Raw genomic sequence first — 12,849 nt, 5'->3', positions numbered from 1 at the left:
CAGGGTAGCAGCAGCTATTCAGAACCCTAAAATTTTCTCTGTGCTTGGTGCAAATGTGTTTGGGTTTTTTTAAGAGCAGTCACTGCCCTCCGGTGTACAGTCTGATAGACCCGATTCCTAAAGCGAAACGGAAAAGGCAAATCGAGACGTTCGCGGCTCACTGTTAAATGTTAGCATCGGTGGGGATAAGGTAAAACCCCTTTGCTAGTTCGCTAGGCAGCCCTGGAGTGGAATGGAATGGAGGAACCTCCAACACGTCATCGGAGACCACAAGGATGAATGGATCAGGAAGGTTTTTGTGGTGGAATGTGGCTGCTGGAAAAGTTCCTCCCCCAGTTCTTGAGGACTATAAACTGGAGAAGAAACTGAGCACATCAAGGGCTCAAACAGAATCCATCCCCCAACTATCACGTTGGAGATTATGATAACATTTTCATGAGGGCTACGTGTTCGTCCCCTGTCTGGCAGGGGCTTCACTCCTCTTTATGATGTGAACTGCCTGCATGTACAGATTTAGAACTGATATAATATTGTCATTTCTGTGCGCTCTGTTTTCCATGGGTGTTCCAGAATCTCTTCAGTGGATTAGCTGATGAAAGGCTTTTATGAGAAAATGCTTAAAGCCCGTATTCACTTTGCCTTGCCTCTTGTGCCATCTGTTTTATTATTTACTTCATATACACTTAGCCGCTTAACTTAACACTTTACAAGATCACTTACAAAAATCTGAAACAATAAAACTTCATGTTAAAAAAAGGAATAAAATCAGAATATGGACTATCTCAATGGGACCTCCACCCTAGCAGCATGAAGTAGATGAAGCCCTCAACTTACATGGGGATACATTCTGTGGACTGCACTTAAAGCTAAAATTGTGTATAGACAAAACACATTCGGTGCAATGGCGGCTGGGATTGCCAAAGTCTTTCCCCCTGCATACATGCACACTTTCCACCCCCTTTTTAATTTTTACAAAAATGTTTGCCAAGCATATAAAGCTGAATGTGCACAAGTTAAATGTGCATAAATTGCAGGCTTACCGAAGCCAAAACCTCACCAGTGAATAAGCTACCAATGATAATGGACCAAAGCTGGCCCAGCCATGAGGCAGGTGAGACTGCTGCTTCAGATGGCATGCCTGTGGGTGCCCCACCGCCTCTGCCATAAGTGGAAAAGCGCTGTCGCCATTAGCACTGATTTTGGGTAAGATTTCACCCCAAAATAGTGAGAGATCTTGCAGAGTACAAAAGATCTCACAATTTGTTATCTGGCAGGGGAAGAAACCAATAATAAAATATAAGTTACTAACAGACTCTAAAGAAAGAGATGACTTCTCCTTGCCAGACTTGAAGTTATATTATGAGGCGTCCTGCACCTGCTGGTTGCAGGATTGGATTTTATTAAAAAATACAGATTTACTAGATTTGGAAGGTCATGATAATAGGTTTGGGTGGCATGCATATTTATGGTATGATAAAACAAAAACACACCACTTGGTAAGAAAATCAATATACGAGGTATGGGACAGATATAAAAACTTACTAGAGAGGAGAAACACCTTGGTGGCTCTCTCCATTAGAAGCAATATCGGTTAAAACATTAAATATATGAGGGGATTGGGCCACCTATAAAGGTAAAGGGACCCCTGACCATTAGGTCCAGCTGTGACCGACTCTGGGGTTGCGGCGCTCGTCTCGCTTTATTGGCCGAGGGAGCCGGTGTTCAGCTTCCGGGTCATGTGGCTAGCATGACTAAGCCGCTTCTGGCGAACCAGAGTAGTGCACGGAAACGCCGTTTACCTTCCTGCCGGAGCAGTACCTATTTATCTACTTGCACTTTGACATGCTTTCAAACTGCTAGGTTGGCAGGAGCAGGGACCGAGCAACGGGAGCTCACCCCATGTTAATAGAGGCAGAAGACCAATTAAAACTGAGAAGATTTGAAGATATAAGAGAAATGCTAACAGATTGGTTACAGTATCATCTATTAAATGATGTTTTTAAAGTAGATTAAAAAAAGGGTTTTGATACTGTGAGATCGAGGTTTGAAATAGATCTGGTGGAAAACAATGTGAAAGTGTTATAAACAATGTACAAATTACTTTTGGAGTGGTATACCAAAGATGAAGAAGTTAAAGCAGTGATGATTCACTAGGCTAGATATTAAGGATATAATATTCATCTCTCATCTTGGGAAAAAGTTATGGAAAGAGGAATTAAAATTACTGCATGTTGTTTGTTGAAAGAAAATTATATGAAAATGATGTATTGTTGGTATCTAACACCGAGTAAAATTGAAAAAATGTATAAAATTAGCTCAAATCTGTGTTGGAAATGTAAAGGGAAGGAGGGTACTTTTTACCACATGTGGTAGACATGTACATTGGTAAAAGCTTTCTGGGAAATGATATACCTCGGGTTGCGAACATGATCCGTGCGGGAGACACGTTCGCAACCCGCAGCGTTCGCAACCCACAGTGCTGCATCTGCGCACGTGTGGGTTGCGATTAGGCGCTTGTGCGCATGTGCATGGCACGATTTAGCACCTCTGCACTTGCATGAGCGCCGAAACCTGGAAGTAACCCGTTCCGGTACTTCCGGGTTCGGCACAGTGTGCAACCCGAAAACACGCAACCTGAAGCGCCTGTAACCCGAGGTACCACTGTATAATGAATGAAAGAAAATGTTTTAAAATACATTTACTAAAAAACCAGAAGCTTTTCTGTTAGGTATAATAGGCGAAGAGATACCAAAATAAGACAAAAGACTTTTTATGTATGTAACGATGGCAGCGAGAATGCTACTAGCCCAGAGATGGAAGGAAGGAGAAATATCAGCAAAAGAAGAATGGCAGACAAAGCTGATGGACTATGCTGAGATGGCAAAACTGACGAGGGAAATCAGAAACCAGGAAGATCAAGTATTCTTAAAAGACTGGAGTAAATTCCTAATTTACTTAAAAGACCACTGTAAACAGTTAAAATCATTGGCAGGGATGTAACGACACTTATAATGTGGAACTAACTATGGTAACTACAGTATGGATATATAACAGATGGATAATGGTAAAAGATGCAGAAAACTTTATCTTAAATACAGAACCCATGGAGGGAGGGGAGGAGGTCTGAAGGTTCAAATAACTTTTTATTTTAATGTTTTATTTTAATAACTTTTTATTTTAATGTTTTATTTTAATAACTTTTTATTTTAATGTTTTAAATGGTTAAAGTTAAAATGCATAAAATTATGTAAAACCAATAAAAAAGTTATTATAACTGCAAAAGAGCTCACACCAAATTGGCACGATCTTGCCCGAATTTGGCAACAATGGTGTGCAACTTTTCTGCTAGTGGTGGATGGGGCAGGGCATGCAGGCGGCAGAGCAGTCTGACTACATGGGTCAGACCAACTAACGTACTGAGAAAGTCCGACGGATGTCATGGAGGCCATGAATTCCTGACCTGGCCCATTGGAAGCAGGCTTGGTATGGATATTGAAGTGCCCCAACACTACCATGAAGGGGTTCTCCAGCACAACGTCCAAGACTACCTCGCAGGAAGGTTGTAGTGCAGCAGGGTGTCTAGTATACTCCCTGTTCTGACTCTAGCTAAACATTGCAAAGAATACCTTGAACCCAGACACACTGTGGATCAGTTTCCTTGTGAGGGAGACAAAATTTTGAAGGATGATAGCAACTCCCTCTCTGACCTGGACCGGTGTTGCGCCAAATATCAGGTGGATATGGCCACTCAGCTCATCTGCCCAGGTCTAAGTTATAAATACCAATAACAATGTAGAACATCAAATTCTGAAATAAAATGGGGGGGGGGACTCCCCTCCTCCTCCATCCTTGACATAATTCCCTTAACCAATCTCTGCTTCACAGTAACAGAAGGCAAACAAACAACAAATAGATCCAAGAATCCCAGGCAGAAACCGCTCTACCTCTCACCTGCGATACTGCAAACACTTTGCCCTGTCTCTCTCCCCAGGAAGATTCTGTCCAACTTCCCACTCCAGGATCTCATTTTGAGTGGGGGAGGGAGGTAGATTTGTTTTGTACTCTACCCACTCTCTACAAACAACCGTTCTCTTACACCAGTGCAAACCCATTCCCACAAATCAGACAACATATATTCAAACATTCCGGGGGGGGGGGGACACAATTAATGATGGCACCCTCACACCGACCCAAGAGGGATCACTCCCTTTTGTACAGTGGTATCTCGGGCTACAGACGCTTCAGGTTACAGACTCTGCTAACCCAGAAATATTACCTCAGGTTAAGAACTTTGCTTCAGGATGAGAACAGAAATTGCGCGGCGGTGGCAGCGGGAGGCCCCATTAGCTAAAGTGGTGCTTCAGGTTAAGAACTGTTTCAGGTTAAGAATGGACCTCCAGAACAAATTAAGTTCTTAACCCGAGGTACCACTGTATAGCCCTGTTGGGGCCAGCCCACCACTTGACAGCAACACAGCCTTATCTAGCTTCCAGGAGCAATTATGAAAGCCAGGTGTTACAGACTTGCCTCCAGTGCTGCTGCTGAATTTTGAATTTTGGACTGGGTTTTGCTGCGATGGAAGGTCAGTTCTGCCGCCAGTGGGGGCTGCTGGAGATAAGAGTCTTTCTAATCTGGAGGCACCAAGAAATGAACTTGGGGTCTTTTTTCCAGGTGATGGGGCATGTCTGGAAAGCCTTCTGTTGCATTGTAATCTTTTGCTTTTTGAGTCTCTCAGATGAGTTTTTAAAACTCCTTAGTGTGGAGAGTCTTCTGTTGGCAGAGGGAGTGCTTGCTGCTACTTACACATAGGAGCCAACTCTGGGGGGCCAAGGTCCCTTCGCCCCCTCCCAATAAAATATTTGAGGTGGCTGCCCCCCCCCAGTTGATGGACATTACCATTCAAAAGGTGTATGTGTGCGCATGCATTCGCACACCACGTCATGTGATCAATTATGCAGGGCGGGGCTTCCCCCCATTGTTTTATTCAAGTTGGCATTCCTGTTACTCTGTCCTTGGAGTCTGGCCTCTGTATTCTCTATTGTTTGAAATGTGCCACCTAACAGTCAGACTCCCTCCAATCCCGCTAAAATAAGTTTGTTGTTGTTTAGTCGTTTAGTCGTGTCCGACTCTTCGTGACCCCATGGACCAGAGCACGCCAGGCACCTCTGTCCTCCACTACCTCCCGCAGTTTGGTCAAACTCATGCTGGTAACCTCGAAAACACTATCCAACCATCTCGTCCTCTGTCGCCCCCTTCTCCTTGTGCCCTCCATCTTTCCCAACATCAGGGTCTTCTCCAGGGAGTCTTCTCTTCTCATGAGGTGGCCAAAGTACTGGAGCCTCAGCTTCACGATCTGTCCTTCCAGTGAGCACTCAGGGCTGATTTCCTTAAGAATGGATGCGTTTGATCTTCTTGCAGTCCATGGGACTCTCAAGAGTCTTCTCCAGCACCATAATTCAAAAGCATAAATTCTTTGGCGATCAGCCTTCTTTATGGTCCAGCTCTCACTTCCATACATCACTACTGGGAAAACCATGGCTTTAACTATACGGACCTTTGTTGTCAAGGTGACGTCTCTACTTCTCAAGATGCTATCTAGGCCTGTCATTGCCCTTCTCCCAAGAAGCAGGCGTCTTTTAATTTCGTGGCTGCTGTCACCATCTGCAGTGATCATGGAGCCCAAGAAAGTAAAATCTCTCACTGCCTCCATTTCTTCCCCTTCTATTTGCCAGGAGGTGATGGGACCAGTGGCCATGATCTTCTGAAGCTCAACATCAAAAAAAAAAAAAAGTTTACTTGCAATCAAATTGTTCGATTTGTCATCACTGGATGATGCTATGTCTGCACAATTTCCCAGTCCAGTATTTGTCTGATGTTATAGGATTGGGGAATTTCTCTTTCTCTCTTTCATACTTTAGGCCAATCTGTCACTTGAACAAAAATGGTGAGCAAACACACACACACACACACACACACACACACACACACACACCCTCTTCCCAGGCCACATAAAATTAATAGGTTAACTTCTGCTATTAAATGTTAGTTGTAATATGAATATCATGATGATTTGACATCCCCAGGGCTTTGTGTCCTCAGACTTTTTCAAATAATTTTTATTTGCACTATGAATAAACTTGTTTTGTGGCTTTATGTAGCAGGTGTTTTCCTTAACTTTGTGTGTGTGTGTGTGTGTGTGTGTGTGTGTGGAAGTTAGAGGAAATGAACCCTCTTTTATTTAAATTTCCTGAGATTAGAAGAAGAACACTTGCCAAACAATGCCTCTTCACTTCAAAACCTCTCCTCATAAATTATGTTTGGAGATCTTATTAAAAGTCCGTAAAAATTTCCTATTAAAAATAGTTGATTGCAGCCCAGATCATCGCAGCTTTTGTGCTTGCACTGAAATACCACAGCTGTCCTGAAGAAATATATTGTGAGACAAAAGGTTTTGTTTCCTTAGTAATAAATTATTTCTGTGGTATCCAAAGTAAGATAAAACTTTCACTTATGTTTGAGTGAAAGAAGATTCTAGTGATAACTTCAAATAATCTATAAAAAGAATATGAGAATGTAGATGTAGATAGCAAATTAAAATCAGACTTCCTTTATGTTTAGGAAAGCAATTACTTTTGAAGCCAGCCAAGATTATAACCATGGATAATGAAATAGCTTACAAAAAAATAAACCATACAACTCTATAACTTAAAAGTTAATATTTTCAACTCTGATCTTCAAAAACTATGAAACAAGAAACAAGAAATTGGCATTTGCTTCACACAAGCTACATGCCCTCCACAGTTATGACTTCCATGTAATATGTAATGAATACACTTCATTATGTTGGTAGTCCTGTCAGTGGTAGAGAGCAGGCGGGGGTGGGGCTGGCATGCATCCTGGGGGCGTGGCACGCTGCCCACAGGGGCGTGGTGCACATCCTGGGGGCGTGGCACCCAGTGTGGGTGGGGCAGCTGCAATGGCACCCCACTGGGATCGCGCTGCCGGGGGCGGTGAGCTCCCCCCCCACTCCTCTTCCTTCGCCAGTGCATCAAGAATGCAGGACAGAAATGTATTGAATACACATGTGACTCTTTCATTGCATAGATGCAACACTGGAAACCCTGATTAGCAATAGCTCCCCATAGAGTGTATATATGTGGTGTAATTTACATATATGATTTTGACATGACAGTTTTAAAGCAGAATGAATAGTTTCCTATGTGTAGGGGTGATGGGAATTAGTCATTTGCAAAGCAGTTGAATGTTAAATTGATTAATAGACCTGGGATTTCATGATTATTGTAATAGAATATGTGAAGTATATAAATATGTGAAATGAATATTCTACCAGGCACCATTCTGAATCAAGATGGTGGACTGAAATGTGACTTGAGCATGTCTGTGCCAGTTTTTTTGGCATAGGTCTGGCTACCTCTTCAGATATTAACACAAAACACCTGATTTTGGCATGGCGGGTCCAAACTCACAAATCACATTATCCAAAATCACTGTACCATTTAAAGATCACAAACTATTTTTTTGTTTCTGAAAATTCCAAGGCAGTACTGGACAATCCCTACTGGTATTAAATAAAGAGAACACTTTTTTTATTATGAGTTAAGTTTAATAAAATCCCTTAAAGCCAGCAAGAAACAAAATAGGTATGCCACAATATTTCTACAAAATATACTAATAGTTTGCATTTCCTTTCTTCTGTGGTATTATGCACTGTGCATGCATGTGTCTGTGTGTACACAATAAGAATTTGAAATGGTGATCTCTAAATGGATTGTGCCCTTTTTTGATGTGTGATTCTGTATAGTTAAGTAGGAGAGCTGACAAAAACTTCACATCTGGCAACCAATGCCTCCTAGAGCAAAATATACATCAGGAGGCTTTGTTGAATCAGAATCGAGTATACACTTCCAGAATTAACACTAAATACATTACTTCTGGTAAATGAGTCACCATAGCTGCTAGAAGGCCGTGAAAATTTGTGTCCTGGAATTTTTAAACTCATCTACCCATGCACTATCTGAAACCAAAGGGGCGCATTGGTTGCCAGATATGAAATATATTGGCATTACGTTCAGCACTCCTACCTCACTAGTAAGAGGGCTAAGATGTAGCAAATATTATATGATTTGGGAATGCGCTCTCTATCTCTCTCTTGTGCTTTTTTCCTAAAAAAATGCTTAGGGGTACTCTCATTTTCCTACTCCTATTGAAATACTGCCCCTCAATGAGGCTAAATTTAGATTCACAAAATGTTTAGGGGTTTGCGTACCCCTGCATACCCCCAGAAAAAAGCACTGTACACACACACGCACATACCTTGGTTCTCGAACTTAATCCGTTCTGGAAGCGTGTTCGACTCCCGAAACTGTTCAAAAACTAAGGCGCAGCTTCCGATTGGCCGCTGGAGCTTCCTGCACTCAAGCAGAAGCCGTGTTGGACGTTTGGCTTCCAAAAAATGTTCGCAAACCAAAACATTTACTTCTGGGTTTGCGGCATTTGGGAGCTGATTTGTTCGGCAACTAAGCCGTTCGGGAGCCAAGGTACCACCGTATATATTCACAAATCAAATATTGGCTGCAAAGTAAGGATTCTCCATCTCTGTAGAGCATTTCAGCCACCCTTGTTTAAATATTTTAGAATTAAAGATCTACTACACTGCATATTCTACCTCCTGCAAACTTCAGTTCTTAAAGGTAAATAAATCACTTAAACAGGGTCACAAGAAATAAAGGCCAAGCTGGGTTCAGAGTTTACAGGTCTCTGCATTTATCAGGTAGAAATATGCTCCATTTCACTATTTCATAAGCTATCCTTTTATGAATAAAACATTAATCTTTGTTTGTCATTCTAAAACTCTTGATTTTTTCAAATGAAAGAATGAATGATGACACAGAATCAAGAAATTGTCTGAGCCCCCACCCCTTTTCAGGACCACCAAGACTTTCACATACGTTTTCAATTTCTGTAAGGATGTGATTATCTTGTGGGCATGTTTTACTCCTACCGCCTATACTGAGTATCAGTCAGCACAGTGTGCCCTTTTCTTTGAGAGATCAAGATAAGTTCAGGTTTACACTAAATCTGCTGTGTTAACTACTATTTGGTTCATGGCTGTCTACTTACTGTTTGAGTTTCAGGATTATTAGAACTTCTGTTGTCCAAAAAATTGGAGCCTCGGTTACCCAAATTAAAAATTTAGTTGTTCCAGTGGGAGAATATGCACATGACATTAACTTTTCCGACATTCTCATTCTCTAATTTTTTTGCATGTCTCCGACATTTCCTTTGGTAGATGAATATTCTACAAATACATGGGTAGTACCCAGCCAGATGGGTGAGCTATAAATAATAAAATTATTATTAATTATTACATTATCTGCTTCTCAATCCAACTCCAACACCTGGAGAGTTTCACATGTTGTAGCAAATAAATATATTATATATATATAGAGACATGGATGTACGTTGCATGAGGCTATAGCACCAGTGCTCTGAAGAATTCCAATAGGACTCAATAGATACCTGTGTTTCTGGAATGGGTGAGGATGTGGGAAACACACAAATACCTCATTCCAGTCTGACCTCCCACTCCTTGACACAGTACTTGGAACGCTTGATTGTTCTTGAAGGTTTTATTCCAAAAATTCCTGCATGGCTGAAACACAGGTCAAGTCAAGTCACATGGTTCAGGAAGTCAAAGGAGAGCTCTCAAGATACACATCTAGGCACAGTCTAAAATGTCTCAACATCTCCACCCCCATCATTCTGCCTGGACACTGAGGTCCAGCGCCGAGGGCCTTCTGGCGGTTCCCTCACTGCGAGAAGCTAAGCTACAGGGAACCAGGCAGAGGGCCTTCTTGGTAGTGGTGCCCGCCCTGTGGAATGCCCTCCCATCAGATGTCAAAGAGATAAACAACTACCTGACATTTAGAAGACATCTGAAGGCAGCCCTGTTGATGGAAGTTTTTAATGTGTGACATTTTAATGTATTTTTAATCTTTGTTGGAAGCCGCCCAGAGTGGCTGGGGAAACCCAGCCAGATGGGCGGGGTACAAATAATAAATTACTATTACTATTAATTACTATCTTAACATGCCCCTTATGCCCTCCTTTTGAAGAGCACAGTCATGTGCACATTTTGGTTCCTGAACTAGCTGCTGAACAAGCAAGCAGGCACTCCTGTAGGTAGGCTGGGCCTGCTCACAATGGTACATTCATTGGCACATACTTAGATACATGTTTACATGAATTATTTGAAAATTGGCAAATATTCTATATTAGTACCAACTACAATTTCAGTGGGTTGACTCTTAGTAGAACTTACTTGGTTACGATCCATTTTTTCCTTCAGCACACCAGGAAGTCTTCTCCTGTTCTGCTCACTTGAGATGTCAGTTCTAATGGTAGCATATTCTTCTCATGCTAATGATGTATATTCCCCATATTAACGATGCACTCTAGTTCCTTGGGACTGGGAACAGTTGGCAAAACTTATAGCCAAACCACATCTAATCTAAACGTTATGGAATTCTGCTTTGGCTCTGTGTTTTCTCTTGCAAGAGAAAAACTTTTTGAAATGAGAGAAGACCAACAGGGACATTTGTTGAGAGCTAAGCCAAGTACAATGCACTAGAATTTAATCTGAATGCAGCACAAGTCACCCTGCGTTAAACCAGTATATCGTGTCCTTGTAGTTTTATGTAGCTGCATAGACTTGGACAGTAATTTAAGCGGCTTGCTTGTCCATGAACATGCTGTGAAATATATCTTGTGACACCAGCAAAGCCTCTGGAAAACTTTACATACAGGAGACATAAACAGTTTTCAAATGGGCACCATACATTACAAACTAAACATCTTTCAAAAACAAAAATCTTCTTGTCCATGTGGAATGGAAGGCAAATAAAACTGAACATTTTGCTGGCAATGACCTTGCATTAAATGTTACCAACGTGAAAGGATCTAAGAAGTTCTGCATTTTAGTTTTCCTTTGGGCTAGCAGCCTGAAGTATTTCAAATCTTGGTAAACTTTAGATGTTTGCTATTCTAGGTTTTGAGTGTTCTCTAAAAACCTAATGTGATTCTGAAGAAATCATAAAAATTCCCACAAATTGCAAGATGCAGCCATAAACAATACATTTTAAAAAACCATTTGGTTTATTGTAACAATAGGGTCTAGGGTTGGCTGGCTGAATAGACCATATAATAGATAATTATTAGGGTGGCCAGACCTCTGGAATCTCCAGATTTGCCTGCCCCTCTCTAGGTGCCTTAAAGAGTGCCTTTAATTGTTTTATTTATTTATTAAGAAGACTGTGTATGCAGCTTGCCAGCTTTAGTCATCAGGAGTGAACTGCAAATTATTGCATAGACTCTCTAAGGATCATAACCAACCCCTTTAACAAAGGTTTCTATCTTCCAACCATTGACATATTTGCTTTGTTTTTAAAAAATTGATTGGCATCCTCTCAGCAACTGTGGTTCATGCTTAATGTGTCATACTTAATGACATCACTGAGTACCGCCTCCCCCAATGTCATCATTTGGGCTCTGAAATCTCAGGGTTTGGGATGCTCCTGCAGTGGCAACCCTAATCATCAAAAATAATAAAATATTTGTTAAGACTTGTTTGGTTTGGTAATAGAAGGCTAGTCTGCATACTGTTTGCTATCTGCTATAAATTTTTATTAATTTTTTTTAATAGATGGATAATCACTTGCCCTAATCTTCAATCTGATTTTTTTTAAAAAAATAAAGTTGTCAAACCAAACTATGTCTCCTGTGTTGTGTTGAATGGCTAATACCAAATGAGTTAGAGTTAGATCCAAGGATAATTACTTATGGAATATATTGCCCATCTCAGCCTTTCTATTTAATGATCAGTTTAGAAGGTCATGTCACTTGTGCTCCCTCAAAATAATGTACGTTTTTGAATAAATAAGTTTGTGTTCTTAATCTTCATATAGCAGTTGGAATCCTTCATGCACTCTTCTAAGACCATGAGTTAACAGATTAAAGTGATTTGGGTAAACGTGGTGTTCCTTTTTATCATTTTAAGGCTTTTAGGTTGTTGGGTTTTTTATACATATAAAAAAGATACACAGTTATTACAGTAAAGCACCTATAATTTCCCAGTGGTGGTAACCAATATACTATTATTATACATGCTTCTGTCAATCATCTCTCAAAAGTTCCAACTTCTTCAAGTCTATTTTTCTTCAGTATCTATTTTCCTCTAAATGCACAAGTATCTGTTTATGTGAAAATGGTTCTCAGGTTGATTCAGCATATATTACAGGCAGATGGTGGTTTAGCATCCTGTGTGGTTCTCACTGTTCCATTATCATTGCTCGGGATACTTTTGGATGAAACCCGGTATATTAATATTCTAAATAAATGAACCATATATTTTATTGGTCAGTACTGTATTTAATTTATGTACCATCTCATTGAAAGAAAAACAATGCAAGCCAACTTGTAACACTTAAAATATCAAATAATACAAAAAACCAAAACAAAATAAAACAACTAGCAGACCTTGTGCAAGAGATTGTACACTGCTGGATTTAACTTTTCTTTTCACAACAGGCATTTATATATTTCACACACACATAGAAACAGCCCAAGAGATATCAGTAAAATATGCATGTTTGGGCCATATTAATATATTATTCATGCATCCCATGATTCAAGCACTGTCTCAAGAAGTCTTATCATTACTGTCTTGTTTGACCACCAGTACACCCCTGTGAAATTCCCCTTTTCTTTATTTGAATTCAGTAAACATGGTAGTCTTGTGCATTGTCCACTTTTTCGACCTGTAATCAGGTA

The sequence above is a fragment of the Podarcis raffonei genome, chromosome 1, assembly GCF_027172205.1.
Source record: "Podarcis raffonei isolate rPodRaf1 chromosome 1, rPodRaf1.pri, whole genome shotgun sequence".
NCBI lineage: Eukaryota > Metazoa > Chordata > Lepidosauria > Squamata > Lacertidae > Podarcis > Podarcis raffonei.
This window is presented reverse-complemented; position numbering follows the sequence as displayed.